Source organism: Heterodontus francisci, chromosome 34 (assembly GCF_036365525.1).
Source record: "Heterodontus francisci isolate sHetFra1 chromosome 34, sHetFra1.hap1, whole genome shotgun sequence".
Lineage (NCBI taxonomy): Eukaryota > Metazoa > Chordata > Chondrichthyes > Heterodontiformes > Heterodontidae > Heterodontus > Heterodontus francisci.
The window spans coordinates 9,424,738-9,437,350 of record NC_090404.1 but is presented as its reverse complement, the minus strand read 5'-3'; the positions used below and the strand labels follow the sequence as shown (position 1 = coordinate 9,437,350).

Sequence of the window (12,613 nt, the reverse complement as noted above, 5' to 3'; positions counted from 1 at the left end):
AAATAAAAACAAGAAATGCTGGAACCACTCAGCAGGTCTGGCAGCATCTGTGGAAAGAGAAGCAGAGTTAACGTTTCGGATCAGTGACTCTTCTTCAGAACTGGCAAATATTAGATATGTTAGAGGTTATAAGTAAGTGAGGCGGGGGTGGGGCAAGAGATAACAAAGGAGAAGGTGTAGATTGGACAAGGCCACATAGCTGACCAAAAGGTCATGGAGCAAAGGCAAACAATATGTTAATGGTGTGTTGAAAGACAAAGCATGAGTACAGATAGGGTGTTAACGGACTGAAGATTGAACAGCAGCAAGTACAAACATAAAAAAAACAGTGGGTAAGCAAACTGAACAAACTAAGATGAAATGAAATAAACATTAAAAAATTGTAAAAAATGTAAAAAAGAAAAAATAACTAAAAATAAAAGTAAAATGGGGGGCCCGTCATGCTCTGAAATTATTGAACTCAATGTTCAGTTCAGCAGGCTGTAGTGTGCCTAATCGGTAAATGAGATGCTGTTCCTCGAGCTTGCGTTGACGTGCTTTCAGGTGAAGCAGCGATTTACTTGTACTTCTTTCAATGTAGTATACTTTATTCGTTGCTCACAATGTGGTCTCCTCTACATTGGAGAGACCAAACGCAGACTGGGTGACCGCTTTGCGGAACACCTCCGCTCAGTACGCAAGCAGGACCCTGAGCTTCCGGTTGCTTGCCATTTCAACACTCCCCCCTGCTCTCATGCTCACATCTCTATCCTGGGCTTGCTGCAATGTTCCAGTGAACATCAACGCAAGCTCGAGGAACAGCATCTCATTTACCGATTAGGCAAATAATCAGAGGGGTTGCAACTTCACACTCTCCACATACAGATGGTATGTGGACTCATCCAGGCCGCAGAAATGACAGGCAGCCTGGGAGCCCGTGAGCCTACTTAAAAGCCTATTGCACAGGACTGCCCTGTGCAGCACTCTCCACCCAGGTCCCTGATGTAAAGGGGGAGGACACCCACCTAGAGAGATCTCCACGGGGATTCCGCTTGCTGCCAGATGGCATCACAGACTGCCATGGTGTGTCCGGGTGGCAGACCAGGGCAAGGAAGTGGAGAGTTTGCAGGAACAGCCTGTACAGAAAACTGCTCCGCACAGTATGGAATGGCATGGAGGGCAGAATGTGTGGGACCAGCTCCTCAGGAGGGTTTCGGGACTTGGTCCAATGAGCAGTTCCGGCCGAGCGGTGAGGGGCGCCCTGGAGGCTTCGGCTATTCCTCCACCCGTTGGACCGTTCCCAGAGTCGGCAGCCTGGATAGCCAGAGCCTCTCTTCCGTCGGCGGGGGAAGTGCCCTGACTGGAGGCGACCAAGTTCTAGACTGAGATTCCGGTGAAAGACAGGCAACTCCCTCAGGCGTAGCCAGGGGTCGGCAACGTGTCCGTACACAGACACCAGTGTCTGTGGTAAAATTTCTAAGGTCTGTGACTGGTAATTTTCAGGATGTGAAATTTCCCATTGGCTTCTTTCCAACCAGACCAGCTTTAAAAAAAAAAGTCACAACTGTCAGCTTCAGAGCTGACAGACGCTTAGAGCAGGGACAGCACTTCTGAACCTTGGACAACTTCGTGGTTTTCTGGCAGGTTCCTTTTCTTTTTAAAGCCCGCTGAAAACCCCACACCTAACTGAGGTACGGAAGCGTGGTCACTGCTCAAAGTACCTGTCAGCTGTGAAACTGACCCAAATAAAAACAAGAAATGCTGGAAATAGTTAGTAGGTCTGGCAGCATCTGTGGAGAGAGAAGCAGAGTTAACATTTCAGGACAGTGACCTTTCATCAGAACTGGCAAAGATTATAAATGTAATAGGTTTTAAGCAAATAAAGCGGGGGGGGGGGGGTTGGTGGCAAGAGATAACAAAGGGGAAGGTGTTGATAGGACAGGATCACAGAGAATAACTAACATGAAGGTCATGGAGCAAAAGGAAACGGTTTGTTAATGGTGTGCTGAAAAACAAAGCGTTAGTGCAGAGAGGGTGTTAACTGACAGATAAATGAACAGCCCTGGCCCAAAGCACAAACATGAAAAAAAAGGGTGGGCAGGTACATGGTAAAAAAAAAAAATGATGAAACAAACTAAACTAAAATAAAAAGCAAAAAGAAAAAAATAACTGAAAATAAAATGGGGGGCCCCGTCATGCTCTGAAATTATTGAACTCAATGTTCAGTCCGGTAGGATGTAGTGTGCCTAATCGGTAAATGAGATGTTGTTCCTCAAGCTTGCGTTGATGTTCACGGGAACACTGCAGCAAGCTCAGAACAAATATGTGGGCATGACAGCATGGGGGTGTGTTGAAATGGCAAGCAATCGGAAGCTCGGGGTCACACTTTTGGACTGAGCGGAGGTGTTCTGCAAAGCGGTCACCCAATCTGCGTTTGGTCTCCCCAATGTAGAGACCACATTGTGAGCAGCGAATACAGTATACTAAATTGAAGGAAATACAAGTAAATCACTGCTTCACCTGAAAGGAGTGTTTAGGGTCTTGGATAGTGAGGAGAGAGGAGATAAAAGGGCAGGTATTACACCTCCTGCGATTGCATGGGAAGGTGCCGTGGGAAGGGGACGAGGTGTTGGGGTAATGGAGTAGTGGACCAGGGTGTCGCAGAGGGAATGATTCCTTCGGAATGCTGATGGGGTGGGGAAGATGCGTTTGGTAGCGGCATCACACTGGACGTGGCAGAAATGGCAGAGGATTAGCCTTTGATGTGGAGGCTGGTGGGGTGGAAAGTGAGGGCAAGGGGAACCCTGTTGTGGTTCTGGGAGGAAGGGGTGAGGGTAGAGGAGTGGGAAATGGGCCGGACATGCTTGAGGGCCCTGTCAACCACAGTGGTTGAAGAAAAAGGAAGACATATCAGAAGCGCTGTTGTGGAAGGTTGCATCATCAGAACAGATGCGTCGGAGACGGAGAAACTGTGAGAATGGAATGGAGTCCTTACAGGAGGCAGGGTGTGAAGAAGTGTAGTCGAGGTAGCTGTGGGAGTCGGTGGGTTTATACTGAATATTAGTGGACAGCCTATCCCCCGAGATGGAGAGAGAAGTCGAGGAAGGGAAGGGACATGTCGGAGATGGACCATGTAAAGGTGAGAGAAATTGGAAATAAAGTTGGTAAAGTTGTCCAGTTCGGGGCGGGAGCAGGAAACAGCACTGATACAGTCATCAATGTACCGAAAAAAGAATTGTGGGAGGGGGCCTGCGTAGGACTGGAACAAGGAATGTTTGACATATCCCACAAAAAGACAGGCATAACTAGGACCCTGAAATTGTCTCACCAGCCCCCTATGCAAGACAAAAACTGTAATGTGGCCCCCTCGCAAAAAAGTTGGACACCCCTGCTTCAAGCCTTTAACCTTGCGTTTTAAAATAACATAGCAGCTAGGTTATTTTAAAACACAAGTTTAAAGTCTTGTGTTAGGTAAAGTCATTTTAAAATGGAAAAAGTCACTTAGGGAATGTCTCGATTTCTGAAATTGACCCTGAACTTGTCTGAGGTTCGGAAGCGCGGTCTCTGCTTGAAGTGCCTGTCAGCTGTGAAACTGACAGCTGGGTTTCTTTTAAAAAAAGGACCAACCACAAAGCTGATCAGCTGAGAGTTCCCACTTTCTACAACTGTCAGAGAGAGAGAGAAGGGAATGAGAGAGGACAGGGAGAGACAGAGTGGGATAGGGAGAGAGAGAGAGGACAGAGAAAGGAGAAGGTGAGAGGGATGGAGAAAGAGAGGGGTGGAAATTGACTACTTCTGCATTCAAAAAATGCCAGGAATCTCTAAATCAGTGTCCAACATTGTGAAGAGAAAGTAAATCAATAAATTAGTCTTCTCATTTCAAGCGTCTTGACAAAAATGCACATTTGTTGTTGTTTTGATCAATAGTAAGATAAATTTTTCTGAATCCTTCTGAAATTGTCTCACCAGCCCCCATGCGAGACAAAAACAGTAATGTAGCCCCCTCGCAAAAAAGGTTGGACACCCCTACTTCAAGCCTTTAACCTTGTGTTTTCAAATAAGCTGGCAGCCAGGTAATTTTAAAACACAAGTTTAAAGGCTTGTGTTATGTAACCTCATTTTAAAATGGCAAATGTCACTTAGGTAATGTCTCAATTTCTGCACTCTGGCACGCATTATATTTACCTGGGACACAAGCTCACTGACATGTTGAAAGTTGCTGGACTTTTACTTCTATATGAATGTCACAATTCCACTGCTATCCATTTGGAATCATGTTCTTTCTGAACTTGTGTGGAGGGGAAAACAGGCAAGAAAATCCAAGGAATCTCCATAAGTCAGCTCTGTAAGTTCCTCATGAATACAATAATACGGTTTAATGGGGCTGAGTGATATTGGCAAAAACAGGATTTTGCTGTCCAGTATGCAATAGTTAGTAAAGACAATGTAACGGAAAGCTTTAATAAACCTTAATCTATGATGAGCCAACTACGATTTCTTAACAAATTCTATGCTGCATTTGCAGGTTTAAAAACTGTCAGGAAGGACATAGTAAAAACTTATTTGTTTCTAACATGGTCATTGAAGCATGTCATTAACTGATTTCTTTGCTGTAAATTGGATTAAAGGACAAGTTTTACAAGTATGTCAAAGATCAGTAACTGCAAAGTGCATCATTTACTGTCCAGTTTGAGGGCAGATAACCTGAGTGGCCAATGTCATTTGAAAGTTGTCTGTATCATATAATTGCATTACATTAAATGTGCACCTTTGCTAACAGGTAAGAGATTTGGCTTGGACATAAATTGGTTTGTCTGGAGTAGAATCTTACAGATAGTGACTAAACATTTTGTAACTGAATAATACATGCAGTAACAACTGCTCAACATATTGCAGAAAAGCTTTTTGTTAATAATTATCTTGTCAGAGCTGAATCTGAATTGACAGTGATAGACTGAGATATAGACATAAGTGAATTTAAGAGAATCGCTTGATTGGAGGAACTGAAAGGTGCTCTTTATTCGTAATTGTGTCTAATTTTATCACCAGCTTTGGTGAGCAAATGACATTTTGTCAATGAGAGATTCTGTTTCTGTATTTTAGAATCCAGGACCTGGTTTCACAGCCTGTCAAGATGAATAAACTAGTCTTGGCTGCCTACTGTTAATTTCTCTGTTCCTTCATGTCCCACTCTGCTTTTCTGTTTTACATGACTCTTCTGAAGTACTATCTGCTTCACCCGATAAAATTCTCCTGATTTGGAGATCATTGCCCTTTTGTTGGCTGCCATGTCTTCAGATACATATTACAAGCAGGTGGAGAAGTTGCACAAACAGAGACCATAACTGACTTGTGACAAAAGCAGTGTGAGAAATGGTCCGTCCTCCTATTGCTGATTTTTCTACCGTCTTACCTCAATGACCACAATAACAATCCTCTCCTTGAGTGTCATGGTTTATTGGATGAATCTGCACTCCTAACACAGTACAGCATGGCTACCCAACACGACCGGGCCCGACAACATGTATCGGGTTTGGGTCGGGTCGTTCTTCCGGGTCCGGCATTTGGGCTCAGGTCGGATACAGTGACAGCCAGGACGTCAAGGCAGGGAGCATGAATCCGGACTCCGCACCAGTCTGCAGTGAGCGATAGAGATAGAGCACAACCACTTTAATATAATCAACTTCATTCCAGTGGTCGGGTCAAATCAGGTCGGGCGCGGGAAAAAAAATCAAAGAACTCGCGCCGGGTTGGGCTCAGGTCGGATGTGGTTCTGTTGAGCTCGGGTCGGGTTTCAATTGCAGACCCAAGCAAGCCTTTGTGACACAGTGTGAATCCACAGAGGTCATGATGCAGTTAGCTCTACTCCGTCAACAAAAGTAATTTGCATTGGCATTGAATAATATTTTGCTTGCTAGCTAGCTAATACGTGCTGCTCTCCATTGGTGTTTTTATTTATAGCTACTTTATTTATAAGGAGAAATGTGTTTTACATCAGACTGTATTTTGATGGCATTTGATTGGCTATAGATTTTATATACAGCTTCATTGCCCCATGTCCATGGCTGACTCAATAATTTTGTCAAATGTCCGTGGTGCAACATGTCGGTGTCTATCCCTATTCTCAGCTGCCGTGAAAGTGTCTCCAGCACTCGCACAGCTCTGGTCAAAGTGACACTGCACAAGCCCCTGGTACAGTCCAGCACCGTGCCTGCGCGCTGGGCTCCTGTAGTGTGAATAAGGCACATTCACTTCCACGGGGAATGATCAGACACATCCACAGGATGGAAGACAGTCGCATACCCAAGGACCTTCTGTATGGTGAGGTGACTGGGACCAGTGAACTATCGCACCTGGGAATCACTAGCTGATGAAAGTGGGAAATGGTGACACATCCTGTGGACTGGTTTGCACGACCACGATGACCAGTTGCTGCAGCAGCTTCACAACAGGCGTCAATGTCAAAAACAACAACTCACACAGTCACTTGGCAGCTTCACCTGCAGCACTTGTGGCAGAATCTGCCTCCCAAGGATTGGCCTTCACAGCAACAGCAAAGGTGAACCAAGAGAAGACACCCCACTTAAATGGATTGTTTGCTGCGAGTCCATCATCTTTCTGTAGATGGAAGAATGTCAACCAACCCGCCATTGAAAACCCCAAAGGCAGGTTCAGAGATTTCAGACATCTTTGTAAAAAGAGACGAATGGGTACAAGTAAATCAACATTAAAATTAAAATATAGCTGCACAATATTTCGCCCAAGAAGAAATGAAAATAAGGTTCAACGCAACTTGCAAAAGATAAATACTTTTTTTCAAAAAACAAACAATATTGTGAAAGGTCCTTTTCGGGAGTGACGTCCATCTTTCTATGGGGCTGCGATACTTCATTTCGCCTGGTTTAATCGCGTTCGTGCAGATTTGCCCCGAACAAAGATGGCGACGATGGGGGCGGGGTTTGACATTTCACCCCGAGCTGAGCAGCTGCGCGTGCGCGAATTGCGAGAGTGGCGGTTGTTATGAGGCGCGCGGAGGATTTTTTTTCGCATCGAGAAGTTTGAGCGGGAAATGGTTAACGGTCGCCGGCGTTGCCATGGCTGCGGGGGCGTGGCTTGGTAACGGCGCGCGCCGGCACAGGTGGGCCATCGAGCTCGAGCTGAGCAGCAGCAGGTGAGCGGCCAGGAGCAAGGCCGCGGAGAGAGCCTGGGGCTTGAGTGGCAGCCGGCAGGCTCCGGGCTGGCCTCTCTCCTGGGGAGGACACCACTCTGACTGGGGCCACCCAAAACACTGAAACACAAGGATTTTAATGTTACAACCTTCGAGGGGGAGGCAATGGGTGACAGAAAACCTGGTTGATAATGACTGAGCTTGGATGGGTTTTGGTGTCTCCAGTGGGTGGGCTTCAGATTTTCCACCAGTCCCTTTGAGGAAAGGACTGGCTGCAAGTTTTTACTAATTCATTCTTGGGATGTGGGCATCGCTGGTAAAGCTGGTATTTATTACCCTGTCCCTAGTCTCCCCTTGAGAAGGTGCTGGTGGTGGGCGGCCGCCTCCTTGAACCGGTTTCATACGACTGAGTGGATCATTCGGCCACTTCAGGGGCAGTTACTAGTCACCCATATTAATGCAAGATTTCAGTCACATATACAGGCCCAGACTGGGTAAGGATGGCAGGTTTCCATCTCTTGAGAGACATTAACAACCAATTTTACACCAATTGTGGAAAAAGTGGACTATCCAGTCCTTTATCCCTTTGCTGTTTTTGGGATCTTGCTGTGCGCAGCTTGGGCTGCCCACATTATCCTACATTTTAAGAGTGAGTACACATTTTAAATGAGCTTATTTAGTTGAAAAGTGCTTTGGAAGACCCTCAGGTTGGGAAAGGCTGTATAAATGAATGTTCTTAGGCAATCCAGCAGCTTCATGGTCACTTCTACTGACAACCAGCTTGTTTATTTTCAGATTTTGACTTCCAATTCTCAAACTGCCATGGCAGGATTCGAACTCACGGCCTCTGGATTCATGTAACAGAACCACGACTGAGTGCTGTGTGACGTGCTTAATTCAGGAATTTGGTAAGTGTGGGAATTTCAAAGGTTGATCTCTTTCTAAAATCTTGTCATTTTTCCATTTAGTATTTAACTTGACTTTAATGTTAATTTGTAGTCTCTTTCAGTCTCGCCAGTGGTAAACAAGCTGCCTGCTAGTCTCGGCTGCACAGTTGATTACTTAGGTAGCTAGTTAGAATTGGTTCGCTAGTCAGTAAGGCCTGACTCAGGTCTCTAGAGTTCCACCTAGTAGAAATACAGGAGGTTCTGCTGATGCACAAAGTAAGCAGCACAAAGATCTGCTCAACTGCGAAACAGAGTGCTGAACTCGGGAATTTGCTGAGTGTGGGAATTTGGTGCAGTGAGGGAGGAGATGCTGTTCTGGTTTTGTACAGAACAAGCAATGATCCGAGAGAGGGAGTTTGAGACGGTGAGACCTGAGAGCTGAAGCCCAGAGGTAGTCATTAGGGAGCAGGTAGGTTATTGGTTGGTGAGTTTTAAGTTTTTTTCCCCTTTGTAAACTGTTTCAGTTGTTTAAACTGGTACTGGAGAGATATAAATAGTGCATTGATTTACTTGTACTACTTTCAATGTAGTATACTGTATTCGCTGCTCACAGTGTGGTCTCCTCTACATTGGGGAGACCAAGCGCAGACTGGGTGACCGCTTTGCGGAACATCTCCGCTCAGTCCGCAAGCAGGACCCTGAGCTTCCGGTTGCTTGCCATTTCAACACTCCCCCCTGCTCTCATGCTCACATCTCTGTCCTGGGATTGCTGCAGTGTTCCAGTGAACATCAACGCAAGCTCGAGGAACAGCATCTCATCTACCGATTAGGCACACTACAGCCTGCCGGACTGAACATTGAGTTCAATAATTTCAGAGCATGACAGCCCCCCACTTTACTTTCATTTTTAGTCATTTTTAGTTATTTTTTCTTCCTTTTTTTTTTGCATTCCTTTTTACATTTTTTGCATTTATTTAATTTCATCTTAGTTTGTTCAGTTTGCTTACCCACTGTTTTTTTCAGGTTGTTTTTCTTCAGGTTTGCACTTGATGTTCTATATTCAGTATATTCACACCTAATCTGTACTAATGCTTTGTCTTTCAAAACACCATTAACATATTGTTTGCCTTTGCTCCATGACCTTTTGGTCAGCTATGTGGCCTGGTCCAATCTGCACCTTCTCCTTTGTTATCTCTTGCCCAACCCCCACCTCACTTGTTTATAATCTGTGACTTTTCTAATATTTGTCAGTTCCGAAGAAGGGTCACTGACCCGAAACGTTAACTCTGCTTCTCTTTCCACAGATGCTGCCAGACCTGCTGAGTGAATCCAGCATTTCTTGTTTTTGTTTCAGATTTCCAGCATCCGCAGTATTTTGCTTTTATTGTAGGTTAACTAGTTAAACTACTTAGTTTGTAGTTATATTATCAGTGCTATTTCTAAACTTGAAACCTAATTAGTTAAATAAAATACAATGGAGGTGGCAGAGCAGGTGATATGTTGCAGCTGTAGCATGCGGGAACTGGTGGATGCCAGTGTGATCCACTGCAACCACATCTGCAGTAAATGTCTGCAGCTTGATGAACTTCGGTTTGGAGTTGATGAGCTGGAGTCGAAGCTTTGGACAGTGTGATGCATCAAGGAAGGGAGGGAGAAAGTCACCTGGAGGTTTGGTTCCAGGAGACAGTCACACCCCTTAGGCTAGCTACTTCAGATTTGGTCCGTGGTCAAAGACAGGAGGGTGTGACTCCGAATAAGGCAGGTGTGGGGTTCCAAAAGCTAGTACTGGAGGAGCCTCAGTCCCTGCAGTTGTCCAACTTGTTTGAGTTTCTTGCAGCTTGTGTGGATGAGAGCAGGGACTGCAGGAAGGATTAGCAAATTGACCATGGCGCTGGAGTGCAGGGGGCCATTCAAGTAGAGGGAGTAAAAATAACTGTTGTAGGGGACGGTATAGTCAGAGGGTTAGATATTTACTTTGCAGCTGAGAGCACGTCCCGAAGGCTGTGTTGCCTGCCCGATGTCAGGGTTAAAAACATCTCGGGGCTGGAGAGGAAATTGAAGTGGAAGGGAAAGGATTCAGTTGTTGTGGTCCATGTGGGCGCCAATGACAGAGGTAGGACTAAGAAAGAGGGAGTATGAACAGCTACGAGCTAAATTTAAAAAGCGGATCCACAAAGGTTATAATCTCTGGATGATTTCCTGAGCCACAAGCAAATTGGCTTAGAGTAAACAAGATCAGAGAGATTAACGCGTGGCTCAAAGATTGGTGTGGGAGAACTAGGTTTTGATTCATGCGTGACTGGCACCCATACTGGTGCCAAGAGGGAAATGTACCATTGGGACAGCCTTTGCCTGAACCATGCTGGCACCAGTGTCCTAATGAGTCATATAACTAGGGCAGTAGAGAGGGCTTTCAGATAAACAATTGGTGGGGTGGGGGAGTGGAGTGGCTTCACGTGAGGAGAGAAAGGACAAGGCAATAGTGCAGGGTAGTGATACAGGTAATGGTAAGCAGGAAGGGACAGAGTGTGCAAACATAAGAGTGCAACAGCAGATAAGGTCAGAGTCAGGAGAAATGGCTTTAAACTAAGAGGGGGAGGAGGGTTCTGGTGAACAGAGATTTAGAAATCCAAAGATGAAAGTTGGGAAAGTACAAAAGTATATCGATGTGGGTAAAGAGAGGCTGAGGGGGACAGGAAGGGACAGAGAGTTTAATGGTGATAGTGCATCAGAGAGTAAGGACCCTGCAGGGAATAGTAGTAAAAACTAAAATTGAAGTCACTTTATCTGAATGTGCGGTGCATCCACAATAAGATAGATGAACTAGTGGCATAAATAGAGATAAATGGTTTAGATCTCATCACCATTACAGAGACATGGGTACACGGTGACCAAGATTGGGAAATAAATATTCCAGTGTGCACAATATTTCAAGAAGACAGGCAGAATGGAAAAGGAGGAGGGGTAGCTCTGATCGGAGTCCAGGACCATTGGGATGGTTCTCACCTGAACCATGCTGGGGTGGGGGGGGGGGGGTGCGTGTAGGGCGAGGGATCAAGTGAGAGAAGATATGATAAATTAAAGAGAGAGGGCAAGGCAAGGTAGTAAGAAGGGAAATAATAGTGTTGCAGGAAGGGACAGAATGTACAAAATTAAGAGTGCGAGCAGCTAAGGCTAGTGGTTGCGTAAATCGTAAAAAGACAAAACTAAAGGCTCTGTATTTAAATGCGCCTAGCATTTGTAACAAAACAAATGAATTGTTAGCTCAAATAGAAATAAATATGTATGATCTGATGGCCATTAGAGAGACATGGCTGCAAGATGACTGTTGGAGAAAATCCAGTTAACCCAATGATTCAACAAATTCTCCGGACTCCGACTTTGAGAATAAACAGACTTTATGCATGATATCATGGAGAGCACACCTTACCTAAAAGCGGTCCAGTGTTACTCTGTAGAACAAAGGAAATCCACAACGGATATACAGTTACTCAGCCCATCCTGGCTGGACACAATCCAATCAGAATGGTTATTGATTACATACATTACACATAGTACCAATTAAATCATTGATTAGTCATCATGTGGCAACATGATCAGCTTATGCCGGCCCTGATCATCAGTTGATGAGCTCAGGTCCCATCCATTATCCTGAAGTCTCCCAATTATCACCTTAAATGGGCCTGCATTCCTGAAGGTGCCGGGCAGTCTGTAGATTCACTGATAAGAGGGGGCCCCCTCTCGTTATCTGTGTTATGCTGTACCAGGCGCCAACTGTGAGCTCTGTCCCACAGTGCCTCGGGATAAAACTCCATTTTGTATCAATGTGTGGCTATACTTTCAACTCATATAAGAGAGAATATGTGTATACGTTCTCACTAGGATTATATTAATCTGTCTACAAAATAATAGGTATAGAAGCAAAACTCAGCAAAATTGCTCCCACAATGACAAAGGCTGGGACCTGAATATTCAAGAGTGCATGACATTTTGGAAGGACAGGAAACTAGGGAAAGGTGGAGGGGCAGCTCTGTTAATTAAGGATGACATTAATACAATAGAGAGGTGACCTTGGTTCTAAAAATCAAGATGTAGAATCAGTTTGGGTAGCGATAAGAAATAGTAAAGGTAGGAAGTCACTTGTGGCAGTAGTTTATAGGCCCCCTAAAAGTAACCACACTAGGAAAGGGTCTACAGGAAGAAATAATGGGGGCTTGGGAGAAACGTATAATCATGATTTTAATCTACAGATAGATTGGACAAATCAGATTGGCAAAGTTGGTCTGGAAGATGAGTTTATGGAGTGTTTTTGGGACAGTTTCTTAGAGTAGTATGTTCTAGAGCCGGTCAGCCTGCTCTGGAGGTGGTAATGTGTAACAAGACAGGAGTAATGAATGACTTCAGAGTAAAGGTGCCCCTAGGTAGCAGTGATCACAATATGGTTTAAAGGTGAGAAGAGTGGACTTAAGACTAGCATTTTAAACTTAAAGAAGGGTAATTATGAGGGTTTGAAGACAGAGCTGGCTAAATTAAACTGGGAAATTAGATTAATTAGTCTGTAGAGATGCAGTTGCAGACA

General features: G+C 44.9%; 1 protein-coding gene across 3 annotated transcripts in view; it reads left to right on the top strand.

Moving 5' to 3' along the window:
- The first annotated feature begins 6,982 nt into the window (after window positions 1-6,982).
- The window catches only part of LOC137349018 (zinc finger protein 229-like), a 36,667-nt gene continuing 31,036 nt past the window's right edge, over window positions 6,983-12,613 (top strand). The window contains exons 1-2 of one of the 3 annotated variants that reach the window (XM_068014275.1): window positions 6,983-7,117; window positions 7,943-8,055. The gene's annotated coding sequence lies outside the window, so the exon portion shown is untranslated. Of the gene's footprint in view, window positions 7,151-7,182; window positions 7,797-7,942; window positions 8,056-12,613 lie in introns of those variants that run through there. The other 2 variants (XM_068014273.1, XM_068014274.1) reach the window with 2 other exon arrangements.